We start from the raw sequence: 27,095 nt of genomic DNA on the forward strand, positions 1-27,095 counted from the left end.
TTGGGGGAGAAGTGTGTACGCTTTTTGTATATATTATTGTGAGTATAGCTTCAAGTAAGCTTCGGGGTGTTGTTTTTGTTTGGTGACAACTTAGTCTTGGTGTAAAGATATGCGCAATCTTTGCTTCATTATTAGGAAAACCACCAAATTTTAAATTTTAGCCTACCTTCACCCTTATTGCCTTGCGTTACAACCTTGGGGAAAGACCTTTTGACCTAGATAGTTGAGTCACTATTCGGGGGAGGGCATCATGGGTCATTGCCTAAGGAAAAGGGATGCATAGTCAAGATTGTCGAGTAGCCTAAAAATAATTCTTCTTCCGGTTCCTTCGAGGAATCATTGGGACACTCACTAAGGGGAGATTTGAGACTAGTGGGGAGAACGCGGTAAGATTGTTTGGGATGAACGTGGATTGTGACGACTAGTTCCTATGCCTAGCATACCCTATGTTTCAATCAACCTTAGATATCTTGAAAAGTGCATACCTTAACTACTTGAGAAAGATTGTCATTCATTTGCATTATAGTCTTTATGTTGGTTCATTTCGCAAAGGTTTGTTTTTATTTCATTTTCTTTTTTTTTTTATGGTTTGCCTCATTGATGTTTGGTGGAGAGTTATGGGTCAACTCTTAGGATACCCTTACGAGACCTCACTCGTCCTCATAGGCGACTTTGGGGTTTAAAGGGCTTGTTGTAGCTAAAAGCAACCGTGATTCCTACGACAGTGAGTCTTAGTGTATATTCTTAGCTTGAGTCTTGTTTAGTTTGTTTTAATAAGCTCGTCATTTCTACTCCCTTGGTCTTGTTTTGCTCGAGGACGAGCAAAAGGTAAGCTTGGGGGCATTTGATGTGTGTCATAAATGGCACACATTTGATGGGCATTTAGGTCCTTTTTATCCTCTTTTCATAGCTTTCTTGCTCAATAAATGTTCGGTTTTATGCTTTCTCTCTCTATTCTACCTTTCTTCTCTTATTTTACGGTTTTTGAGCATTTTTATGGTTTTCTAGTATTTTCTCTTTTATTTCTTTTATTTTCTTTATTTTAGTTGTTTTCTCTCTATTTTAGATTTTATAGATTTAGTTTTATTTTATTTTAGTTTATTTGATTTTATTTTTATTTCATTTTCCTTACTTTATTTTATTTTCATTTTATTATATTTTCCTTCCTTTATTATTTTCATTTTTATTTTATTTCTTTTACTTTTATTTGTCGGTTTTAGTTTTATTTCACTTTATTTTATTTCTCGGTTTTATGTGTGTTGTAGGTGTTTGTTCCAATGTCCAATTTGGTGATAGCTACTGCATTCTTATGTCTTCATCACCATCATGGTGGTGATGGTGATGGTGAACTCAGCAGGCAGGAACTCCTCTAACAGCTCCCCTGTTCCCGCACTTCCCGCAGCAACAACTCCTCCCTTATCTTCCCTGCTTTCCCCTGTTCCAGCCTCCACCACCGCAGCGCCACCAATCGAACCCCCAATGCACCATTACAACCGCAGCCACCTTCACTCCTTAATTCCGCCACCACACGCAACAACAACAGCACCCATCAAATGCAATTAGCACCAACCACCAACACACACTCCATCACCACACAAACACCAATTGCGCCACCTTCCTCCGCAACCTCCAATTGCGCCCAACCACCTCACACAACAACAATTGAAGCATCTCCATTTGCGCCACCTGCTACCTCCATTTGCGCCTCCAATCCAGCCACCGTCGCCCTTCCTCCAACCGTTTGAACCACCGCAGCAGCAAGCTTCCACACCTCAACAGGTGCGGCCGCACTCGCAACCCTTGCGGCCGCACTTACCTTCTTTGCGGTCGCACGTACGTGGGCTTGAAGATGCGAATCAGGGGATGATTTCCCTTGAGTATTGGAGCAGCAAATTCGTAGCCCCTGATTTCTTATTTGGGGATTTTTGCTTTTATTTTATTCCTTTTAGTTTTCTATTTTCTTTCTTTTTCTTTCTTTTTCTTTTATTGTTTTATTTTATTTTATTTTCTTTTCTTTTCTTTTTCTTTTCCTTTTACTTTCTTTTTCTTTTATTTTATTTTCTATTTTATTTTCTCTTAATCCTTGTATTCAATATATACCCATTTTTGGGTAGAGAGAAAAACAATTAGACAATTAGAGAATTAGATTAGATTAGATCCTAGAGAGAGAAAATATTAGTTCTTAGCATTTTTAGAGAGAGAAAGTGTGGGATTGATGATTGATGATTGAAGATAGCTTCATTTGATTTGATTTCTATCAAGTTTATAAGAATTCTTTACTCCTTAATGCAATTCAATGTTTGATTTCATTAGTATTGTTGTTTGATTTGGTTAATTGATAGTTTGATTGATTTGATTGAATTTGTTTGTTTCAATTTGATTTCAATTGATGAATTTGGGAATGATGATTAGTTTAGCTTTGATTTTGAAGTTCTTTATGGATTGTGAGTAGTTTATTTGCTAGGGTGGTGGTGAAGCATGTATTGATGATGAATTGAGATTAATTTGGGGGAAATTGATTGAGTTGATAATGTGAGTAAATTGGTTGATTGATTTTGCGCATGTGTGTGCTTGATTAGGCTTGATCACCCTTGTTATTCACACTAGATTGCATTGTGAGTTCACATTGATACGGACCATTGATTTGTGGCTTACATTTACTCGATTGAGATATCTTGTGATGTTTCCTAGCTAGTGTTTGATGTAGTTGACGCTAATTAGACCTCTAGGAGAATAGCTTGATGTACTCTCTTGGTTGCAATTTCGGTTTTCCCTCACATTGCTTGACTTGATTGGTTAATTCCCCAAGTTGATTGAACTTCATCATTGATGCATGTGGATCCATTCCCCTAGTGCCTTAGCATTCATTTAGTACAAGCCTTTTGCATCGCCTAGCTTAGCCTTAGTTTCTACTATAAACCCCTTCTAGACTTCGGAATAGCTTAACTTAGGCATCGTGCATTTGACCTCCATTCCTTTGGGTTCGACCTTGACTTACCACTACACTAAATAGGGGTTTGTTAAGTTACAAATTTTGTTTGATTGGGTGGGGTGGTAGCCCAACGACCTACCGTTCTCCTTCCCATCACCCTTAATGATCCAGGAGATCGTTAACTCCAATAGGTCTGGAACCATGACTGAAAGTCGGGGATGAAGGTACAAATCCAACCTAAAAGAGATTGAACCTGCCCTAAAAATAGGGCTCTACTTTATTCTTCTCGTATTCATGTGCGCTTTCTGACTAACATACAACCAATAGGTTAACCCTAAACCTTTTTAATCTATGTTGGTTGAATATTAATGCACAAACAAAACTCTTATTGGCGATCACTTGAATTATAATCATATTAGCCTAAACAAGATTATTAATTATCTTATTAAGCGTGATTACAAATACAAATTCCCTTTAAACATGCATAAAAGGTGTGATCAAGTAACAACAATGACAATATATATAATAAGCAACATAATAATAATCATCATCATAATAATAATATTCTCAATCTCAAAGCATTAATATTAGCAAGATCCTAGGCATGATACTAACAAGATTAATAACAAACCCTAGCATGTCACTAAACATTAAAGATCAAAGCTTTAATCCTAGCATGATGCTAACATGATATTAAGAAAGAAATAGGAAGCATCATAATAATCATACTTGATATTAGAAATCTTAATTAACCGTAAACGTGATACTAGGAAGCAATGAAACATCCTAACATGATACTAGGAATCAAAATAACAATCTAAGCATGATTTCTATATCAAAAGAGCAATAAAACAATTAAATTACTTACTTCGATGCCTCGTACCTCTTTCTAATAACAAAATACACACGTTAGTAACTTCAAGGAAAACAATAAACAAAACAATTAAATTAAATAATTGAAATAGGAATTTGGGACCAAACTCTTAGAAATTATAAACCTTTCACGTCTAGGGCGAAGGCAACTTCGAACTTGGCTAGGTGTGTCTAGATCTAATGTATGTGGAATTTTGTGAGAGGGGAGGTTTAGAAAAAGAATAGAGAGAGAAGGAAAGCTTCTAGTTTTTTAGAGAGAGAATAGTGAGAGATGATTGTTGGGAATGTAGATGATGATTATAGATGATTTTAAAACAGGGAGATACGACCCCTATTTCTAAGAAAATAGCACGTGATCGAAGAAAATCATATTCGGAATAAAACTCCTCTTATCGCAAACGACGGGAGCCAGCGCCAAACGACGAGCTTCGTCGCCAGGCGACGAAGGTCAGCGCCTAGCGACAACGCCATCGTCTCGCGCTGGTCCAAAAGTCAACGCGCTTTTCCATGCGTAATAACCTTCAACATCGATTGCAGGTAATTACTCGTCCGAGCAGTTTTCAAAATCAAATTTTATTCTAAATAAAACATCCTTTTTTAGTTAATAGTTAATAGACCCACCTCTAGATCATCGGGCCACCTTTGAAAATCATTGGGCCTAATCTAATTTAATCCATAACTTCCTCATAAGTCATCGAAATTGGGCCTATAATATATCATTGGAAAGCTCTTTTCGAGCGCAATCCAACTACACTATTATTGGATCTTTATTATGGACCAAACCAAATTGGACTGGCTATTTTCCATAAAATAGGAGTAAGAAAAGAAATATTTTTAGAAAACAAAAAGAGAAATATTTTAATGAAAACATCCTCATCATTAAACTTTCCACACCTTCACCTCGTTCGATAATCAAATGACGCGAAAGGTTTTCATCACTAGGTTTGGTTTTGGGGAGACACATTTGGGTGTCTACAGAAGCCCCCACTTTGACTGAATTTGGAGAAACGCAAGTTTCGAAAACAAAAGTCAAAGTAGCAATAGGGACGGAGAATGATTCAGAATGTTCTGCGATCCTAAATCAGTCTTGTAACGCCGATACCTGCAAACTAGCGTTAGTTAAACAGATAAAAGAGTTAGAAACGCGTATCTTGCACCGTCGAGTACACGTCTCTGGATTAACCGATTTTGTTCGACGATCTCCTTCAATCTAGGGGATACCGCCTGAAGACTGCTACGCCCGCAACTGCCTTCAATTTTCGATGTGATAGTCTTCTGCAAGCCAGAGAACACTATCGAAGATTGTTTCGCCCGAAACGATCTTCTACCGCCTTGTGACCATCTTCCGCAAGCCAGGGAACATGATCGAGGATTGCTTCGCCTGAAACGAACCTCAGTTGTTGCATTAATATTCCGAAGAAAATTATTGAAGACCCATGCTTGTTGATCCTCCATGCTCGCTTGAATTTTGCTGTTGATGCTTTGGGTGATGACAATCCTCTTTTCTTTGGGAATAGTTGCCAACACAACTCTTGTATGATGTACGACAATCCGATTTAGGGAAAGTTGTTGATGCCACGTAACAATCCACCCTAGGAAATGTTACCACGATGAAGCGACAATCCGTATCTCGGAAATTTTGCCAAAGTCCAATTTTGGGAAAAGTTATCAATGCTTCGTAACAATCTGTCATAAGAATCTTGCTACGATCGACAATCCACGTCCTGGAATATAACTCTTAAAAGCAATCCACCTTGGAAATTTGCCAAAATTATGCGACAATCCTTTTGGGAAAATATTGCCACAATTAACAATCCTTGTCTTGGAACATTTGCAAAAAGAGTCGATCGCCAATCCCTTTTGGAAAATTTGCCACTACTGAAATGAATGACAATCCACGTTGGGGAACCTTTTCCGAACGTTAAGATGAATAGAGACCTATGACAATCCTTTGGGAAATTTTGCCATAGGGAACTTGATGCATGACGATCCAATCTCGGAAATATTGCCAAGGATTTAATGCATGTATGACAATCCGAACTTGGAAAAACTTGCCACATAGAGAAGGAGTACGACAATCCATGCTTGGAAACATTTCCAGTTTGAGATGACAATCCTATCTTGGAAAAATTTGTCGAAGATTTGATGAATGTATGACAATTTGAACTTGGAAAAACTTGCCAAATAGAGAAGGAGTATGACAATCCAAGCTTTGAAACATTGCCAATTTGAGATGACAATCCAATCTTGGAAAATTTGTCGTTGAAGAATGATGTTCAACAATTCCCTCTTAGAAATATTGTCGTTTGGGTGATGTGCTTCTTTGTGAACCATCACTTCGGTGCTTGCGATAAGCCAATACTTAGGCGCTTTAAGCTAAGTGAGACGATCATTTGTCAGGTCGATCACTTACTGCGATTGTAATCAAGCCGATTACTAATGATGTCAATTTGCTTATAGGGGCTAACTGGCGCACCAAGAAACCCGAAATTGCTGTATAAGGTCCGCATAATCTAATATGGGGAACATGCGTCCTGTCGCCGCACCAACACTCGCTACTACGTTCTGCCGCCAGGATTTTGCTATGTCGCCAGGCTACAAACCTTAGCACCTGGCGACAACCTTGTCGTCTACCGCTGGAGTCGGTCTTTTCGAGTAAAACCCCTTTCTGCTGCTGCTACTGTTCATTTGCTCGGTTTCGCTCCGAACCCTCAACTTGGTCGTTTCCTTTCAACCAAATCCGCTCAAGCTCTTCATCCCTAATTTACTGATCCATGTAAGTTTTGCTTTAAATCCTCTTATCTTGGAAGAATTTCATGCGTTTACATTCGCGGTTTTTCGCAAAATCCGGGAATGTTCTCGCTTGCTTGCTCTTTGGAAGTGATAGCTTCCCATGCCTTGAAACTCTGTCGAAAACCCTATCCTTCAAGATTTTAACGAGTTCAAGTTAATTTCTGTAGAGATCTTTCATCTTGGGAAATTTGCGATTATGACCAATTACTATTCCAAACGAGGTGTTTTATCAAAATCCGGATGTGCTCAATCAATCAGGATGATCGCCAATCTAACTGCGATAAGGCCGACTCTAGTTGATTTGCTAAGCCATTTGCGTCCTTTTGCTTCAAATCTTTTGTACCTGCATTTATATTTTGGACTATAGGACTTTGCTCCTCTTTCTTTTAAGGGTTGACCTAAGGCTCAGTGTTGCTTGACTCATTGCATAATACTTAATGTGTTTTTAACACATATGACTTGTCATGACTCAACTCAAAGCGTTTTGACACACATGGCTTGACATGACTCAAGGTGTGAACTTGACTTAATACGATTGATCGACTCGAGGTCGACTCAACTCGATTGTGACTTGTGTGTGCAAAGTATTGACTCATGAGACTCGACATGTACATGACTTATGTGTGCATTAGACTAAAAAACGTAGAAAAACAAAAAATTTCCGTCATTTTTGTGGAGGGTACCGACTTTCTCTCGAAAAAGAAAGACGTAAAAAGGCAGGAAGTGAAGTTTTTGAAGGTGCATATTGAATGAGCTTTAACAAATGTATGGATCATCGTCGTATCTTAGGGTGCGAAGATTGTAACATCCTAGGCTATCTTCATTGTTAATTTTGGATGAAAGTATTTAGATAACTTAGGCACATAGGCTAAGCACTTCATACTTTGTAATATAATGACAAATATGATCTTAATATGACAAGGCATGCTTCAACATTATATTAAGATTTCATTGCAAAGGGTTCCTAAAGGAAGTAATATTTGGTCATGTATCTGTGCAGTGTGTGAAAGTGACACTAAAGCTAGGTTGCAAAGGCTAAGTGTATGGGAAAGTATTATGAGAAGAGCCAAATAATGGTGACTCTTTAGGCTAGGTAATCTAATGATGTAGGGATCAAGTCCCCAAGTCTAGCTCTACATGGATAAGGATGAGCATTGGATATCCCTTGATATGATCAATTATGAACGTGAATATGAATGCATTTTTTTTATGGCCACACCTCGATGTGAGGTTGCCTACGCATCCCTTAGGAATCAGGCCGAACGTAGCTCTAGCCAAACCTCGCACAAGTATGTGTGTACCTCAAAGAGGTCTTTTAAGGGTTGTAACGTGGTTAGGCTAAAGGTTGAAGAAGAAAGGGATAAAGGCTCAAGAGCCTAGATAAGCCCCCAAGGTGTGCAATCTTGCTTTTGAATCTTTGTATTATTATGCTTGAGGTTTCTCACTTTTGAGCTCTTTCTTTTTTTTTATTTTTGCTCTCTTTTTTTTGCATTTGCATTTTTTTATTTTGAACCCTTTTTGATAAGTGTGGGCAATCCCGATCATATGGTCTATCACTCACTTGGCATTCATATTTCTCAGGCACGGTACCTAGCACTCGATAAGAGAGCAATCTGAGACGTGTTCATATCAAAGACATATCCATGTTAATGACATTGGAACACTTGCCCTTCTGTACACTTTTATTATTTTTTTGCTTTTTGCTTTTTTAATCTTTTGAAAGCACTCAAGCTTTTGTTCTTTGAAAATTGCATAAGTTGCACACCATCCCATCCCAAGGTTAGGTAGATGTGGGTCGAAGAAAGAAAGATCTATCGTTAGACGACGTTCAAAGTGGTTTGTCAAGAAAGGATTGTATATTTGAAGGGTGAAAAGTAATATGACATGGCTACAAGAGGTGCCTCAAATCATTGGTATACCTTGTGCTTAGTTCGACATGGATTTTTTTTTTTTTTTGAAATGCAATGCAATGTGATAATCATATGCAAGAAAATAAATGCTCATTTTATTAAAGGGAAAAAGAAAGAACCTACAAAATAAAATCTAAGGAAAACAAGGGGTGCCTATGCTAGACTTATTTGGAGAAAGGAGGAATAAAAAAGATAGAAAAAAAGGGTCACGAAATCCTATCGTTGAAGCTCGCCTTGTGTCTTTTGCTTGATCGTCACCCGGTCTTCTTGCTAGCTAGAGGCAATGGGAGCTTATTTGCTTCTATGAGGTCTTGAATGAGATTTTGAAATCGGTAACATTCATCCGTGGTATGACCCTTTCCTTGATGGTACTTGCAATAAGAGTTGGGATTCCATCTCGAAGATCGCTTTTCTGGCATTGGATCTTCAGTGGGGCCAATAGGTTTGATTAATCCTCGATCATGGAGACGATCGAAAGCAACATCATAGGTCATTCCAATGGGTGTGAACTATCTTTTGGTTTTCCTTTTAGATCCTTGATTATCCATGGCTAAGACATCATTTAGGTCAAAGGTACTAACATTGTTACTAGAGTGGGTGTTTTTGGAAGAAGAAGGATTGTTGTTACTAGAGTGGGTGTTTTCGGAAGAAGAAGGATTGTCGTTCTTCTTTTCTTTCCAGCTACTGTTGTTATTATTGTTAGTATTTTTTTGTTTCGCAAGGTCATCTTCGATTTCAATACCTATGTCGTAAACGGCCTTGAAAGTATTCAAATTATGTTGATATTTCAAATGCTTCGAATACTTGTCTTGAAGGTTCTTGATGAACATCCTTACAAACTCCTTTTTAGTAGGAACTTCAATCATATTAGCGGAAGTTTCCCTCCACTTGTTAAAGAAAGAAGTGAACCCTTCGTTTTCCTTTTGCTTTAACATCTTAAGTTGTCTATGGTCTGTTTCGACTTGAATGTTGCACTTATATCTGTCAATGAAAGCGTTTATTATTCCATACCAAGTAGAGGTCTTCTCTTTGTCAAGGGAAAAGAACCAATGTTGACAAACGGTTTCGAGTGATAAAGAAAACAATGTATGAAAATTTTTCTTATCTATCCCCTTAATGCTCATTATTGTCTCGAACGCTCTTAAGTGGAAGTAAGGATTATCTATTGCTTTGAACCTAAGGATGTCACTGGCATTGAACTTTTGCGGAAGAAGTTCCTTGTCCACTGAGACCCTTTATGAGCTAATGCCCTGGAATCTATAGTCATTGGATATTTTGCTCAAGCTTTCTTGCATGAGCTCCATTTGTTGTTGCCTCACAGGGTCATTGACTTGAAGAGCTATACTCTTCATCAATTCAGTTAGGCTGGCCACGTCCTTCTTGAGTTCATTAACTTCTTCCTGAGACGCCATTATCTTCTTAGCTTTTCTTTTCCGACTGATTGGTTTATCAAAAAATAGTACTTGAACAAAGGTGTTGTCTTTGATTAATCGCCCTTCCTTTCTTGACCAAGTACTGTAGAAAGGAAAATTGGGGATACTTATTGTTAATTTTTTTAACTCAAGCTCTATTCAACATGCAGTAGATGGAAGGAGGTAGGAAGAATGAAGGTTGTGATATGGAGAAAGCATGCAGAGAATGGAAAGATATGAGAGAATTAGGAATAGAATGTACCCCCAACTCAAATGACGGGAAGAACGACTCATGCATGAACCTAAGACATGGTCATGGTGACATATACACAAAGTGTGTGCTAAGGCTAGTGAGTGTAGGTGACATGTTTGACTCGTGTCATGACCATGTGACTAGACTATGTGACTAGACTCGAACAAAGACTAAGTTAAGACTTCATGTATGTGCACTAAACTAGACAGGTTGTAGTATTTTAGTCATAACTTTTTATCTGTGACTCTGAATTAAACGAAGCCAACGTCAAATGAAAGATAAAACCCGGGCTACAGATCCATAGGTTTTACGACTCGTAACTTTTCCTAGAACTCCGGCTATGACCAAAACAAGTTGATACTTGTGCAGTATACGGGAATAAAAATCTGGGTTGACTCAAAGGAACTATGACTCGATTTTAGACATATTTATTAGCTCAAATTAATTAATCAATTAATTAAGCAAAGTCCTTTAGTCCTTGGTTAGTTTATTTAAGCATATTCATAATTAAAAGTCAAACCAAACGGTTAGTTTAATCACATGTAAGTTATGCACAAGCAAATAATGCACAAGTAGTCAAGTAGTCACAACATGATGCAATGAGTTTGCAACCTAACTATGGCTCTAGTTCTCTAAAGTTCAGGATATGGGTTAGTAAAAAAGGGTCCATGGTTATGAGTCCGGATGCACCGCGCAGAAGCCTTACCTGTGAAAGGGTTGGCGCGTGTGGATGGGACCCCGCGAGTTAAACTCGCTTCCATGGTTTGGTGAATTCAACAAACTCGGATGTACCCTTCGTTGCCAGGAGCGTTCGATTGGGTAGATGGAGCGTGAATTCCCAAAGGGTTATGGCCATATGTAGAACACATATGGGTTTCAGAAAAAAAGGGAAAAAACTCAATCAGGAAGTAAAACCGAGCAAACAGTACTAGAAAACTAGTTGAAACAAGAAGGTAGATTTCTAGCTCGGTATTGGAAGAATTCGGCGCGAGAAAATAGCGTCTGTCACCAGACGATGCCACTGTCGCCAGACGACAAGTACTGTCACTAGGCGACAACGCCATCGTTCGGCGCTGACGCTGTTTTCTCAGCGGTAATTCCTACATGCCTCGGCAGCTTTCTGTTCTTGAATTTTCCAGTTTTTTTCGTAGCGTTATTTCGACTTTAGTTGTGAAAGATATTTCCCTAGATTCCTACGTGTCAATCAAAATTACGCACATGAAATACTTAGAACTTTTCGAGTCTCATCCAGTCATTCTAAATTATCGCCAAAATAAATTTTAGGAATTAAAATAGAAATCCTCCCCAGCGGAGTCGCCAAAAAAAACTGTAGGGAATATTTCAAGCATCCCACACTTGAGCCCCACTGTGATCATACACTTAAGCATGGTGGCATCCAAAGGGAAAGAAGCTAGAGTAAAAGAGTCGCCAACAAGTTTTAGGAACTTGTAAACCGTTCACAGGGTGAAGGTTACACCCCTTAATGATCCAGGAGATCGTTAACTCCAATAGGTCTGGAACCATGACTGAAAGTTCGGGGATGAAGGTACAAATCCAACCTAAAAGATATTGAACCTGCCCTGAAAATAGGGCTCTACTTTATTATTCTCGTATTCATGTGCGCTTTCTGACTAACATACAACCAATAGGTTAACCCTAAACCTTTTTAATCTATGTTGGTTGAATATTAATGCACAAACAAAACTGTTATTGGCGATCACTTGCATTATAATCATATTATCCTAACCAAGATTATTAATTATCTTATTAAGCGTGATTGCAAGTACAAATTCCCTTTAAACATGCATAAAAGGTGTGATCAAGCAACAACAATGACAATATATATAATAAGCAACATAATAACAATCATCATCATAATAATAATATTCTCAATCTCAAAGCATAATAATATTAGCAAGATCCTAGGCATGATACTAACAAGATTAATAATAAACCCTAGCATGTCACTAAACATTAAAGATCAAAGCTTTATTCTTAGCATGATGCTAACATGATATTAAGAAAGAAATAGGAAGCATCATAATAATCATACTTGATATTAGAACTCTTAATTAACCTTAAACGTGATACTAGGAAGTAATGAAACATCCTAACATGATACTAGGAATAAAAATAACAATCTAAGCATGTTTTCTATATCAAAAGAGCAATAAAACAATTAAATTACTTACTTCGATGTCTCGTACCTCTTTCTAATAACAAAATACACACGTCAGTAACTTCAAGGAGAGTAATAAACAAAACAATTGAATTAAATAATTGAAATAGGAATTTGGGACCAAACCCTCAGAAATTATAAACCTTCCACGTCTAGGGAAAAGGCAACTTTGAACTTGGCTAGGTGTGTCTAGATCTAATGTATGTGGAATTTTGTGAGAGGGGAGGTTTAGAAAAAGAATAGAGAGAGAAGGAAAGCTTCTAGATTTTTAGAGAGAGAATAGAGAGAGATGATTGTTGGGAATGTAGATGATGATTGTAGATGATTTTAAAACAGGGAGATACGACCCCTATTTCTAAGAAAAATAGCACGGGATCGAAGAAAATCATATTCGGAATAAAACTCCTCCTGTCGCAAACGACAGGAGCCAGCGCCAAACGACGTGCTCCGTTGCCAGGTGACAAAGGCCAACGCCAGGCTACGATGGTCAGCGCTTGGCGACAACGCCGTCGTCTCGCGCTAGTCTAAAAGTCAACGCGCTTTTTCACGAGTAATTACCTTCAACATTGGTTGTAGGTAATTACGCTTCCGAGCAGTTTTCGAAATCAAATTTTATTCTAAATAAAACATCCTTTTTTAGTTAATAGTTAATAGGCCCTCCTCTAGATCATCGGGCCACCTTTGAAAATCATTGGGCCTAATCTAATTTAATCCATAACTTCCTCATAAGTCAACGAAATTGGGCCTATAATATATCATTGGAAAGCTCTTTTCGAGCCCAATCCAACTACACTATTATTGGACCTTTATTATGGACCAAACCAAATTGGACTGACTATTTTCCATAAAATAGGTGTAAGAAAAGAAATATTTTTAGAAACAAAAAGAGAAATATTTTAATAAAAACATCCTCATCATTAAACTTTCCACACCTTCACCTCGTTCGATAATCAAATGACGCAAAAGGTTTTCATCACTAGGTTTGGTTTTGGGGAGACACATTTGGGTGTCTACAGAAGCCCCCACTTTGACTGAGTTTGGAGAAACGCAAGTTTCGAAAACAAAAGTCAAAGTAGCGATAGGGACGGAGAATGATTCAGAACGTTTGGCGATCCAAAATCATTCTTGTAATGCCGATACCTGCAAACTAGCATTAGTTAAACAGATAAAAGAGTTAAGAAACGCGTATCTTGCACCGTCGAGCACACATCTCTGGATTAACCGATTTTGTTCGACGATCTCCTTTAAGCTAGGGGATACCGCCTGAAGACTGCTACGCCCGCAACTGCTTTTAATTTCCGCTGTGATAGTCTTCTGCAAGCCTGAGATCACTATCGAAGATTATTTCGCCCGAAACGATCTTCTACCGCCTTGTGACCATCTTCCATAAGCCAGGGAATATGATCGAGGATTGCTTCGCCCGAAACGATTCTCAGTTGTTACGATAATATTCCGAAGAAAATTATCGAAGACCCTCGCTTGTTGATCCTCCATGCTCGCTTGAATTTTGCTGTTGATGCTTTGGGTGATGACAATCCTCTTTTCTTTGGGAATAGTTGCCAACACAACTCTTGTATGATGTACAACAATCCGATTTAGGGAAAGTTGTCGATGCCACGTAACAATCCATCCTAGGAAATGTTGCCACGATGAAGCGACAATCTGTATCTCGGAAATTTTGCCAAAGTCCAATTTTGGGAAAAGTTGCCAATGCTTCGTAACAATCTGTCATAAGAATCTTGCTATGATCGACAATCCACGTCCTGGAATATAAATCTTAAAAGCAATCCACCTTGGAAATTTGCCAATATTATGCGACAATCCTTTTGGGAAAATATTGCCACAATCAACAATCCATGTCTTGGAACATTTGCAAAAAGAGTTAATCGGCAATCCCTTTGTGAAAATTTGCCACCATTGAAATGAATGACAATCCACGTTGAGGAACCTTTGCCGAACGTTAAGATGAATAGAGACCTATGACAATCCTTTGGGAAATTTTGCCATAGGGAACTTGATGCATGACAATCCAATTTCGGAAATATTGCCAAGGATTTGATGCATGTATGACAATCCGAACTTGGAAAAAACTTGCCACATAGAGAAGGAGTACGACAATCCATGCTTGGAAACATTGCCAGTTTGAGATGACAATCCAATCTTGGAAAAATTTGTTGAAGATTTGATGAATGTATGACAATCCGAACTTGGAAAAACTTGCCAAATAGAGTAGGAGTACGGAATTTGTATTTGAAATCACGCTTAATAAGATAATTAATAATCTGATTTAGGCTAATATGATTTTAATTCAAGTGATCCCCAATAATAGATTTACTTGTGCATTAATAATCAACCAACATAAATTAAGCATTTTTAAGATTAATATATTGATTGTATGTTAATTGGAAAGTGCATATGAATATGAGAAGAACAAAGTAGAGCCTATTTAGGGCAGGTTCAATCTGTTTTAGGTTGGATTTGTACCTTCATCCCCGAATATCCTGTCATGGTTCAGGACCACTATGGAGTTAGCGATCTTTGTGATCGTGAATGGTTTACAGCTTGTTGGCGATTCTTTTTCTCTAGCTTCCTTCCCTTTAGACGCCACCATGCTTAAGTGTATGATCACAGTGGGGCTCAAAGTTGGGTGACTTGAAATATTCCCTATAGTTTTTGGAGATTCCACTGGGGAGGATTTCTATTTTAATTCCTAAAATTTATGTTGGCAATAATTTAGGATGAGTGGATGAGACTTAAAACGTTCTAAATATTCATGTGCGTAATTTTGATCAACATTAATTGTATAAGCGTAAAAAGGTCCACATTGGAAAGACCATCCTGTAAGATTTTAGATACTGTAAGCGGAATTGCATGAATTACATTCATAAGCATTTAAACACCAAGATCAATGCATAACACATTAAGAATAAATAATAATACCTTTGAAGCGTGAATCCACGTGCAATCGATCAAGAACTATATGAGACAAAGAACCTCAAGCGTGATTCCTCTACTCGGTCCACGAAAATAGATTAAACCTCCACTAATCTGATTAGTCGTAATTGAACCCTTTCAATCAACTTTCTACGGAGAGGAGAGCAACTAACCAACAAGAACCACCACCACGAACACCACGCGCCAACCTAGGGTGGCCTGCCGTACGGAGGGGTGAGAGAGAGGGGAAAGCCGTGAGAGAGAGACAGAGAGCTTAGGGATTTTGGGATTAGGTTGCTTGATTCACAATTTACTTACTTATAAATTATAACTTAATTCAACTTGTTGTCATAGACTTTATTTATAGATCATATCTAAATTAAGAGTCCATGTCAAGCTCAAAATCCTAATTCTAATCTAACTACTCTAGCCTAACTCCAATCATGATATGTTATATCCTCATGAGGCCCATTAATGGGCTTGTTGTGTGACCTCATAAGATTCATTCTATTGAGCTTTGGACTATTTAACTAGCCCAAAGTTCATTTATCATATCTAGCAACAGACAATGACGACCCAAAAGAATGAACTTATTATCTCCATAATAATGATCCTTAATATATCTAGTAATTGCACTTATCGAAGATATAATTTCTTCAATCTCCCACTTGTCTGAGACAAGTGCGCAATATTCAAATTACTTAAGTCAATGTGCATCAATTTGATAATATGGTTGCATCTCATGTCGTGATCATATTAATCTACAAATCTTTTCTTGAAATCTGAGTTAGAATTACAAAACAAATGATTACTATGTAATCCATTTGAGCACGACCATGCATTTTCTGAATTCTTCCTTTTTAAGGGGCCAAGACACATTCTTAATTAAATAGGTAGAGTCAATCCAATCTTGTAGAAACCAAAGCTCCCACTCAATCTTGAAATAACCAGGAAACATCCTTTATAATCTCCAGTTATGGGCAAACGTTTGAATGTACCACAGTTAAATCAATCATTGAATGGAATTAGTGTTCCACTCATGTCAAAGGAATCCACTAATATATCCGGAAGCTCTATACTTGAACTTCAAAGTAATTCTATAGTTCGATCATGCATCATTCATGTATATCCATGTGATTGACCGAGAATCACTATGCCCCTATAACCCATGAAAATGCGCTATCCAATCAATTTTACATGCTAGTCCATTTCATTGAAATCATTTATGTCCACTTTAATGATTCCGAACTATAAACTTAAATAATAAATGGATTTTGTTTATCTGTGGGGTTTCATTCACCAAGTTATCAACCTGATGAGCCCATCAATCCATAATTATTTTGGAAATTTTATTTAACATTAAAACCATAATTAAATAAGAGAAATAATAAATTTCTGATTAAACATAATTCTGTAAATGAATGTATTTCATATGTAATAAGTTTTCTCAAAACAAATACTACTCAAATTACATCATCAGCCTCAATCCAGTTGCACTAGTATGAGTCTCATGCTTAGGCAATGGAAAGGGTTTAGTAAGTGGATCAGCGATGTTCTCATCCGTATGAACTTTGCACATCTTGACATCTCCTCTGCCAACGATCTCTCGAATGAGGTGATACTTTCTCTTAACATGTTTGGATTTGAAGTGTGACCTTGGCTCCTTTGATTGAGCAATGGTGCCATTGTTGTTACAATACAACTCAATTCCTTTCTGAGCACTTGGTACAATGTCCAACTCTATGAGGAATTTCTTAATCAAAACTGTTTCCTTAGTTGCTTCAACGGCAGCCAAATACTTTGATTCTGTCGTAGAGTCTTTTCATTGAACTCTTCCAGCTTATAGCTCCTCCATTAAGACAGAAAATGTACCCTGACTGGGATTTGAAGTCATCTCTGTCTGTTTGGAAACTCGCGTCCGTATAGCCCTTGACAACCAACTCATCCTCGCCACCATATACTAGAAACATTCCTTTAATCCTTCTCAAGTACTTAAGGATGTTCTTGGCAGCTGTCCAGTGTGCTTCACCTGGATTTACTTGAAATTTACTACACATGCTAAGAGCATATGAAACATTCGGCCTTATACATATCATGGCATACATAATAGACCTTACTGTAGAAGCATAAGGTATACTAGCCATACGTCTCATCTCATCTAGCGTTTGAGGGCATTGAGATTTACTGAGCGTAATGCCATAGGACATGGGGAGAAATCCCCTCTTAGAGTTTTGCATCTCAAACCTGTTAAGAACCTTATTAATATAAGTCTCTTGACTTAGTCCAATCATCCTTCGAGATTTGTCTCGATGGATCTTGATTCCCAAAATGTACTCGGCGTCACCCAAGTCTTTCATGGAAAAATGATGAGTGTCAATTATGGCACTCATTTAGCCTCTTTTAGGATGGATATTAATCGCTTTTATAGCTCTTTTATCTCTTTTTCTTTAGTTTTACTTGTTATTTCTCTAGTTTGTGTTTTCCTTAGTTTTTTTCCCGTTTTCTTGCGTTTCTTAGTTTATTTTGCCTTTTCTCCTTTACTTGTTTATTTTTCTTTGATTTCAGGAGATTGGTGATGTTCAAGGAGCTCAATGCACTAGTAGATAATTGACCTTAAGTAACACCCAAAAAGTGTTATATAAAGTGGTAAAAGTGTTGTTTTAGGTAATAGGTAACACTTTAGTGGGTGATACATCTGCCCATGTTACCTAAGGTTTTATATATCACTTTAGGTAACGTATGGTAACACTTTTAAAAGTGTTACTTTAAACCCTCTTATGTAACACTTTTTTATATTATTAGTATCATTTTTAAAGTGTTACTATTTATATCTTATGTATCACTTACTTATCTTAGTAACATGTTTCAATCATATAGTAACACTTTATCCGACATTATGTATCACTTTTGTAAACTAATGTAACACCTTGTTGATTTTTAGGTAGCATTTTTCAGTCATCTTTTGATACATAGTCACACTTCACTCGACATTATGTATCACTTTTTGAAAACTAATGTAACACCTTATTAATTATTATTATTATTATTATTATTATTGTTATTATTATTATTATTATTATTATTATTATTATTATTATTATTATTATTATTATTATTATTATTATTATATCTCAAAAACAAAAGTCATACAACCTATAATAAATTAGTGGGATGCCGAGATACAATCTGCGCCTCCATTCCTCTAGCTATAGCAAAGCCTACCCTAGTAAATATATGAGCTGCAGCACGTGCTCCAATGTCTTGCGTCGTCGAGAACCTCTGAAGTCGCTTAAGAAACGCAACATCCTCCTTCTCTAATTCCCCAAGCGAAGAAAAGGAGAAGGGAATGAAACCATATCCAGTCGCATGACAACAAGCCTCATACTTAACCCGCTTCCGATGAGCTGCATCAGACACAACCTGTCCAGGAATAAAGTCAGATAGCCCTGACCGTGTCAAAGGAGAAGATCCTGTCAAGTCTACACAGACATCGCGACCACGATCCCAGGAATAATGTAACACATCTGTAGGTCTGAGGGCCTCGTCGTTCCCTCCAGACAACCCAATGTCAACCTCTTTCCTTGCTGAAATCCTAGAACGATAGCAAACATCAACTAGGGTATCCCGAACAACATTATGTCGATGTTTAATACCCACGATACCAGCACATGACACTGCGTGATCACCAAAAATATCTTCTTGAAAAACCCTCGAACAAGCAGAGCACGGTGTCGAGACAGAGAACAATGGAACACCCAATCGGTAGCATAACACACATCGGTAAGTCTTTGCATTCATAGTCTGACCCAACCTTGAAATAGGAACGGCTCGAAGCCAAGCAAACGTGTGATCTCCCTGCTAAGATTTCCACAATGTTGATAGTCGAGGAGATAATGAAAAGGTGGATTCTGCAGAAGCGGTAACCTTTGTGAAATATATATTTGCCAATTTCTTCATGATTTTAGGGGCAGCGACCTCACTAGGATTACTCAAGATGTCAAACTCCACCACTACATTAAATAGACCTAACGTATCCTTAAAGGCTCGTCCAAGACCGACAATACCAGCATGCCGTAGAAGTTGTGTCTGCAACCCAGCAGATTGTAACCGAGAAGCAAGAAAAGCATAGTGTCGAACATCACCTGTCGAATAAACACCTAGCCCTCCAAATGCAAATGGTAATGTGGCAAGCCGCCACTGGCAATCGCCAAACCCAGGCCCCGAAGCAGTAACAATACGCTCCAAGGATATCGAAGAGCCCCGTCGAATATGTGCAGAGCTGCCTCAAAAGTACTAGGAGGACAAGTGCGCAATGCAAAGTAGAGTTTAAAAACTCCAGTACAGGCCCTAAGTAACTACAGCTCATACCGAGGATCATCCAGCATAGCAACCTTATCCAGAAGCAAAATGGTCTTGGTCACCCTCTGCATCACCAGCTCACCACTAAAACCAGAATCGAAACTAGCGGGACCACCAAGCATCTTAACATCACGCGAAGGTCGAGCAATATTAGGTGGAAATACACCCACAAGCTTGCTTTGAGGGTCTTCTTTAAGCCAGAAAACTTCAGTTTTTTCCACGTTAAGATGTAAACCAGAACGAGGCCCTTCCTCCATAATCAACTGCAGAACCTTCCCCACCACCAACGTGTCACCAATAACAATTATTATGATTATTATTTATTATTATTATTATTTACTATTTACTATTTACTATTTTCAATTATTATTATTATTATTATTATTATTATTATTATTATTATTATTATTATTATTACAACTATAACAAAAACAATTCAAGAAACACCCGTGATTCGAATTGATAAAATTTCATAGTTTCTTACAAAAAAAAATCCAAGAAACACCAATAAATTGAATTGATAAAATTTCATAGTTTCTTACAAAAAAATCCAATTAACACCAATTTTTTGTTGGCTAACTAATTTAATAAACAAAACAAAAAGAAAGTCATGAACTTTGGTCTCTAGACTAGACCGATAGCGATAATAAAAGATTGCAATAGCTAGCAGTAACAAAAGATTGCAGCAGACAGCACTGAAAGCAGCGCGCATCAGCAGACTAGACCAGGAACTAACGAAAGCAGCACGCAACACTAAAAGCAGCAGACATCCAGTAGGCTCCAACCGAAGGAAGCCTTAGTAATCTCACACAATCAAAAGTACTTTCTTTGATGGCACTCATCTAGTAGGTTGTACCTATAGGTCACACAAACTCCAAAAAAGACACAAATAAACAATCATGATGCCCAAGTAACACGTGGGCATCCGTTTAATAAGTATCCACTAAAGCTCAGACAGAGCTCAAGTATGACATACATCAGATATTAATTCAAACAACGCCGCATAGGCCCAAGCAAAAATGAGAAGTAATCCGTAATACTAATATTCCTATTAGATATTCTTTGGTTCTCTATTCCTTTTCATAATCTGTTTTGTTTAGAGTTGTTAAATCTATAAATGTACATACAACATCTACTCAATAATAATACTCCCCCCTACCCTTTTGCCCCATGCCATGATGTATGCATACTTTATTAAATTTTGGTTGTTTAATATTGATGAGAGAAGATAATGGTAGATCCAAATATTGTTTATGAGAATAAAATAGTGATCCATTTATATACGACATAGAGTAAAAAAAAATCTTATTTGAAAATGTGCTAGGGACTTATATAAACAGCTAATAGAAAGACATGTGGGTGTACAAACAAAAGGCAGTGATATTTTGAATTTGACAAATATCGAGTTCTTTATTGAGGCAAACTTTAGAAATAGCTGAATAAAATAAAACATAAAATATTGTAAACAAATCAATCAAGTGACCAAAGTTTGAAACATTATATGCAGCATAATGAATTCAATTTTGTTTAGTGCTTTTCATGAAATGAATACTTATTAAATGGATGCCCAAGTAACATGGTTTCGTGGATACTTATTAAACGGATGCCCAAGTAACATGATAAAATGATATAAACTCGGAAAACAGGCTTTGAATCAGAGCAAAATCAGGCTATATCATTATCACAATCTATAGTAGAACCAGTTTTTTAGCAACTGTCTCTGCTAAATTCTTCCAGGATATATCATTATCATCACAATCTGCCCAATGCATAGACCTTTGTTGTGTAGAATAATGCATGCCATAGGACCTCTACTGGCCACTTTCACTAATTAGGATACGGGTTTAAGAGCTTAATACCTTTGTTAGGTAGACAATTATTATCCCACCTGATTGCAGATTCAAGTACCTGCGCACTTGAGTAGAGAAAGAGCACTCGAGCACCTGACTTCACATAAAACAAAGTCTTGATTATTAATTTCTTCCATAATCTTAGTAGAAAGGGTATTACAGCCATTAAGTTTAGTAATCATAGGATTCAGAACTATGACATACAGACTAACCACCATATGATTCCAAGGCATTAACTTTTTTCCACAAATTTAAGCAGAAAAAGAAAAAATGAGAGAGAGTTAGGAACAAAGAAAGAGAACCTGACTAACTGCAAATTCAAATACCTGAGCATCGAAAGAGAAAAAGAGCACCTAAGTGATAGCAAATTAAAATACCTAAGCACGGAAAGATCACCTGAGCACCTGACTGCACATAAACACAATCTAGATGATTTCTAACATATTCTTAGTAAAAGGGTATTACAATAGTAAACTAAATGTGATTTGGGTCCTGATGAAATTAAGAATGGCCCTCTGATTATTCAACACCTTATAGGTATTCAACTGCCACTATAATATCAAACTTCAAATAAATTCAACCTGCAAAATAGAGTCAGAGCTTCTCTGTTACACAACACTAAATCACTAACTTACAAAATTCACACCACAAGCTTCTCTGTTGCACAACCAATAACCAGCTTAGCCACATTCTTTCAAAAAATCAAACATAAAAGGGATATCACTTTAGACAGTATTTAATTTAAAAGCATGTAAACATAAATTAAAATTCTTGACGATGTTACTTTCATTCATAACAGTTAAATGAAGAAATTAAAGGGGTAAGGGGGCGACTAATCAAGCATGAAAAGTATATTGTAAATAATTGTATATTATTGTGAAAAGTTAAATAGGGATCACACTCAAAACACAACAGGAAGTAACATAGGTGGTGCCTAATACATATCATATTTTTCACTATGAAACCAGTCCCAAAATTATACCTAGAGTCCTAGACCTTCCATATATTTCCCAAGACTAGAATAATTGAAGGGTAAAGCTATAAATGTGGCAATTTTCATGAAAGTATATTGTAAATAATCAGTTAAGATTACCGAATCATCACCTACATCAACTAAAAAATTCATCAAGCAATGTATGTGTAAAAAATAGAACAAACAAGGAAATTCTATAATCACACTCATGTAAGTATGTAACAACAAGTACAGATAAATTACTATCCCAACTCCAACTTCCACTATAATAAATTACACACATGGGTATATAGGTGAAAAGAAGAATTCAAGTAACAAAGCAGCAAAATACAAAACTATAATAATATAATAAATTACACAGATGGGTATATCTAAATCAAGTTTCAAAACCCGCATACTACGATTACCACCTCACTTTCCACCATGGATACCCATTTCAAATAATGCCTGATTCCAGTAATTCAATTTGCTATCCAACAACAACAAAAGAAAGCCCAATCAACCCCAAAATCATGTTAGCAAGAAAAGAAAAAAACATCCCAAAATAAATAAATTAACTCATATCAACAGAAAAGAATACAAGATATTAACAATGGCCTATAACTTTGAACCTTAAAATTGTCAAAATAAGATCAATTCCACTTAAACTGTGGTTGTATGTGAATCTTCCATTTTTTTTTTATTTTTTAATTTTGTTTTTGAGAAAATATGAATCTTCCATTTGTTCAGTAGCAATAGAAGTAATTACCATTAAGTCACATGAAATTCTTCTTGCTCATAGAAATTGACAAAATTGGTCGGTATAATCTTTCAAAAGTTCAGTAATTATACACTATAGTTCAATATTTTACTTTAGAAAAACCCTGAATGACTATAGTGATAATTAAATTAACGATAAACCCATAACCGATTGTGAAATTGATAATTGAAGAATAAACATACAAAAAAAAAAGAAAAGAAAAAATGATAGAAGGTATTACCTAAGAAGCTCCTTTAACGGAGAAGAGAAAGCTCATATGTTGCTTAATGAAGAATTTGTAAGTACGCTTCAATGGAGGTGAGCTAGAGAAGTGGGTATAGACTACAGCCTTGAAGATTCAACATTAAGGGTTTCTTTAATATCTTCAAAAGTAACACCGCCGCAGAAGATGTCGATCCGATGCCGGTTTTCGAAGGAGGGCAGCGGTGAGAGAATGAGAGCGGAGCAAGACTAATAAAACCTAAGATTATTAGGAGGAGGAAATTAAAGTTGAATTGAGAGAGTTTTTTTTTATTCATTTTTTTAAATGAAAGTTTTTTGGTTTTCATTGATTCTGGTGGTTAATTGAGGCCATTTTTTTTTTTTTTAAATTGCTTTGGTGGTAGTACCCAACTTTTTTTTTGATTAAATTTGGGTATTAACACTAACTTTTACTATATTTTAAATGTTTAATTCACCTAAAAAATAATGTAACACCTCTTAGTGTTACCATAAAATGTTACTAATTTAAAAAGTGTTACTATGAAATGTTACTTATGTTAAAAGTGTTACATTGAGTGTTACATTCTAATAAAGTGTTACCAAAGTGTTACTTATAAATCTAATATTTTGCATTTCAAGAAGTGTTACCAATTATGTTTTACATAAACTCAATTATGTACTAGTGATGGCTTTTTCTCGGGATTTTTATGGCTCAAGATGCAAGCCGGTCTCTCCCTTGGAAGCTCAAATGTTAAGGAGTGCAAAATCTAAGTCTTCTATGCCGCGCTCTCAAGCTGCGTGGGCATTAAAAATGGTGTTGAACCCACCGTGGAGGCCTTTAGAAGCTGCCACCCCCAACATGCATCAAGTGGAGAGCACGGAAGCATCAACGGACGCACGAGAAAAGGCTCCCCTGCTCCTAGGCGCGGGCGCGCACGAAGGCGATGTTCCAAATGTATGGTTTGTGCCCCAAAGCAATTGCCTCCCCGATGACGATGATGATATGGAAGATGTCCTCAATGAAGAGCGCCAATACCAATAACATCAACAACAACAACAACAACAAGAACAACAACAACCTCAACCTCAACAACGACAACATCAATTCTCCGACCCCGACATGGAAGCTTTGAGTGCCTAAATGAAGGGCATGCAAGTTCGAATGGAGGGGATGTATGATCAAGACTTCGAGGCAATCTACAACCAAATGAGAGGCATCTCCGAAATGGAACAAGGTATGTTCATCCAACAACAACAACTTTATGATGCTAGTGTTAACCGTGAGGAGATCACCCCCGCGATTAACTACCCTTACTTCCTTCCTCAACTCGGTCCCGTGCCGTCTAGAGGGGGTGATAGGACGCCTATGATATGTATATTTTATATAGTGATTTACCCCTGTCCCTTGGTCATAATTATTAGTGTTTTTGGCTCTTTAGAGCCGCTTTTATTACTAATTTGTGTTTTCTAGTGTTTTTGTAGTTTTGGTTGAGTTTTGTAAGAAATTTACACACTTGGAACATTTTCCCAGGATTATTTGGAGCAACTACGAGCATTGGAAGAGCACGATCACCTTTCGTAGCCCAAGGCCGATTGGAGTCATCAAACCGGTGATTAAGGGCTCGACATATGAGAAGACGAGGCATTGGAACGAATTATCAAGTCCCAAGGGGGGTTCACCCTGAGGCGCGCCCGACCGGGCAGGGCGGAAGAACAAGTTTGCAGTATCTCTTGCCCTGTCTCGCACCCGACCGGGCGCTAGAGAAGTGTACCTGATGAAAAAGACGCGCTCGGTCGGGCGCGTGTTTCTGGTGGGAGATTAGGCGTTGTTTTAACTTAGGATTTTCTAGCTTAGTATAAGTTCGCTTTTATTAAGCGAGTTTAGCATGACTTCTTACTCTCTTTCTCTCTCTCCCCTTAATAAAACTCTTAGTATTATTTTCTCTCTTGTTTCTCTCTCTACAACTCTTGGTTTAATTCAATCCTTTATTTCCGTTAACTTTGGTAACGATTTCTTCTGTATTATTTTTTCAGTATTTTAATTTCTTTAATTCATCATGTCTTGTTTATTTGCTAGGATTAGTTTAGATTTAACTTTGTGTGAGTAGTTTTCTATATAGGGTTTGTGGGGATCCATAAATAATATGAAAGGGTAATTTATTATTTGTTGATTGTCAATGCTTGATTAATTTCCTATTGATTGTTTTAATGCTATGCAATTAGATTTGCGCAAATTTAATTTGTATGAGTTTAGCAATATTAATTCGAGATTCGAGAGATGAGAATTGATGTTAAGGCTTAGTTTCAATAGGATGATTAATTTATAAATGGTTAAGTCAAGATTCGAGAGATGCGATTTAATATCGGTAGATTAATTCTGTGATTGTAATACGTAGCGAAAGCCCTTTATAATCTGATTAACTGATGCATCGATGATTGATTGTTATGTTTTACCTTGGAATATTATTTATTGGTGAACCTATACCCTAGGCCTCTTTTTCATTGATTCTTCCTATTCTTAATCTTTGTAGTTTAGTTCCCTTTTAATAATAATTCGGTTACTAATAATTTAGATTGCTTTAATTAATTAGGAATAAATTAACTTGTTTCCCTGTGGTTCGACCCTTCTTCCCTATTTGCATAGTTAGAGGACTTAGGAATTATTTTTGATAAGGTGATACGACTTTAGCCTGTCAGCCTACCTACCCATATTGGCAAGGACCTCAAGGGTCCAACACCGAGATTCGCACCTTCTCGGATGAACATGGTAACTATGTGCCCGGTGGGAGCTACTATAGGGGTGATCCTAACTACCCCTATGTCGATCCCACCCATCCTTTGCCACTAGATTTGCCTGAGAAATTCACTCCCTTGGCCCCTTAGCAACAAGATAATTTTAGGGGCCACTATGGTTGGCCACCCGGCTACACCGGGGGATAGGATCCTTATGGTCCCCCATCCGGGTTCTCCTATGATAGGGAGGACATTGATGATGATGCCAAGCCTAGTGGTAACTAGTTCCCCCTCTTTGTGCTTTTTCCTCCATCCCTTTTATTATGTGATCTTTTGTTTTGTATTGATGGATGTTGAGATGTATTTTTGTTTAGCTTGGGGGAACATTATTCTTATGGAAGGAACTCGGTGGCCAATTTTGTTGTTGTTGAATGTCCTTGATTTTTAGTGCCTTGATGCTATGTGATTGCTTGTCTTGATTTATGATTGATGTTGTTGGGTGTTGTTGTTTTCCATGAGTGTCTCATGCTTTTCTTGTTGAGTATCTTTTGATGATGATATTGATGATGATTGCTCTATGATGATGAGTTGATGTTATTTTGCTCCTTTAATCCAAATCCCTAAATCCAAAACCCTTGAATCTAAATCCCTTTAATCCAAATGATTGTAGCTTTAGTGTATAGTTGTTTTTTGCTATTTTGTTGTTTTGTGTTGATTTTGCTATTTTGTTTATAGTTTGATTTTGTGTATATTTTAAATTTTAGCCTACCTTCACCCTTTTCGCCCTTACATTACAACCCTTCTCAAGACCTTTTGACCTTTTTGGTTGAGTCACAAGTCGGTGGAGGAGATGTGAGTCAAGCCTATGGAGCGGTGTGCATAGTCAAGATGTCGAGTAGCCCTAAAATCTCTACTTTTCCGATTCCTTCGAGG

General features: G+C 37.2%; 1 long non-coding RNA gene across 1 annotated transcript; it reads right to left on the reverse strand.

Annotated features, from left to right (window-relative positions):
- Positions 1 to 21,205: 21,205 nt before the first annotated feature.
- On the reverse strand, positions 21,206 to 23,660 carry LOC145572368 (uncharacterized). The gene is made up of 2 exons (XR_014096812.1): positions 23,449 to 23,660; positions 21,206 to 22,076 (listed from the first exon to the last, which is right to left on the reverse strand). It is a non-coding gene; the product is annotated as an uncharacterized LOC145572368 (long non-coding RNA).
- Positions 23,661 to 27,095: the final 3,435 nt, after the last annotated feature.

This window comes from Chenopodium album, chromosome 12, assembly GCF_948465745.1.
Source record: "Chenopodium album chromosome 12, dcCheAlbu1.1, whole genome shotgun sequence".
Lineage (NCBI taxonomy): Eukaryota > Viridiplantae > Streptophyta > Magnoliopsida > Caryophyllales > Amaranthaceae > Chenopodium > Chenopodium album.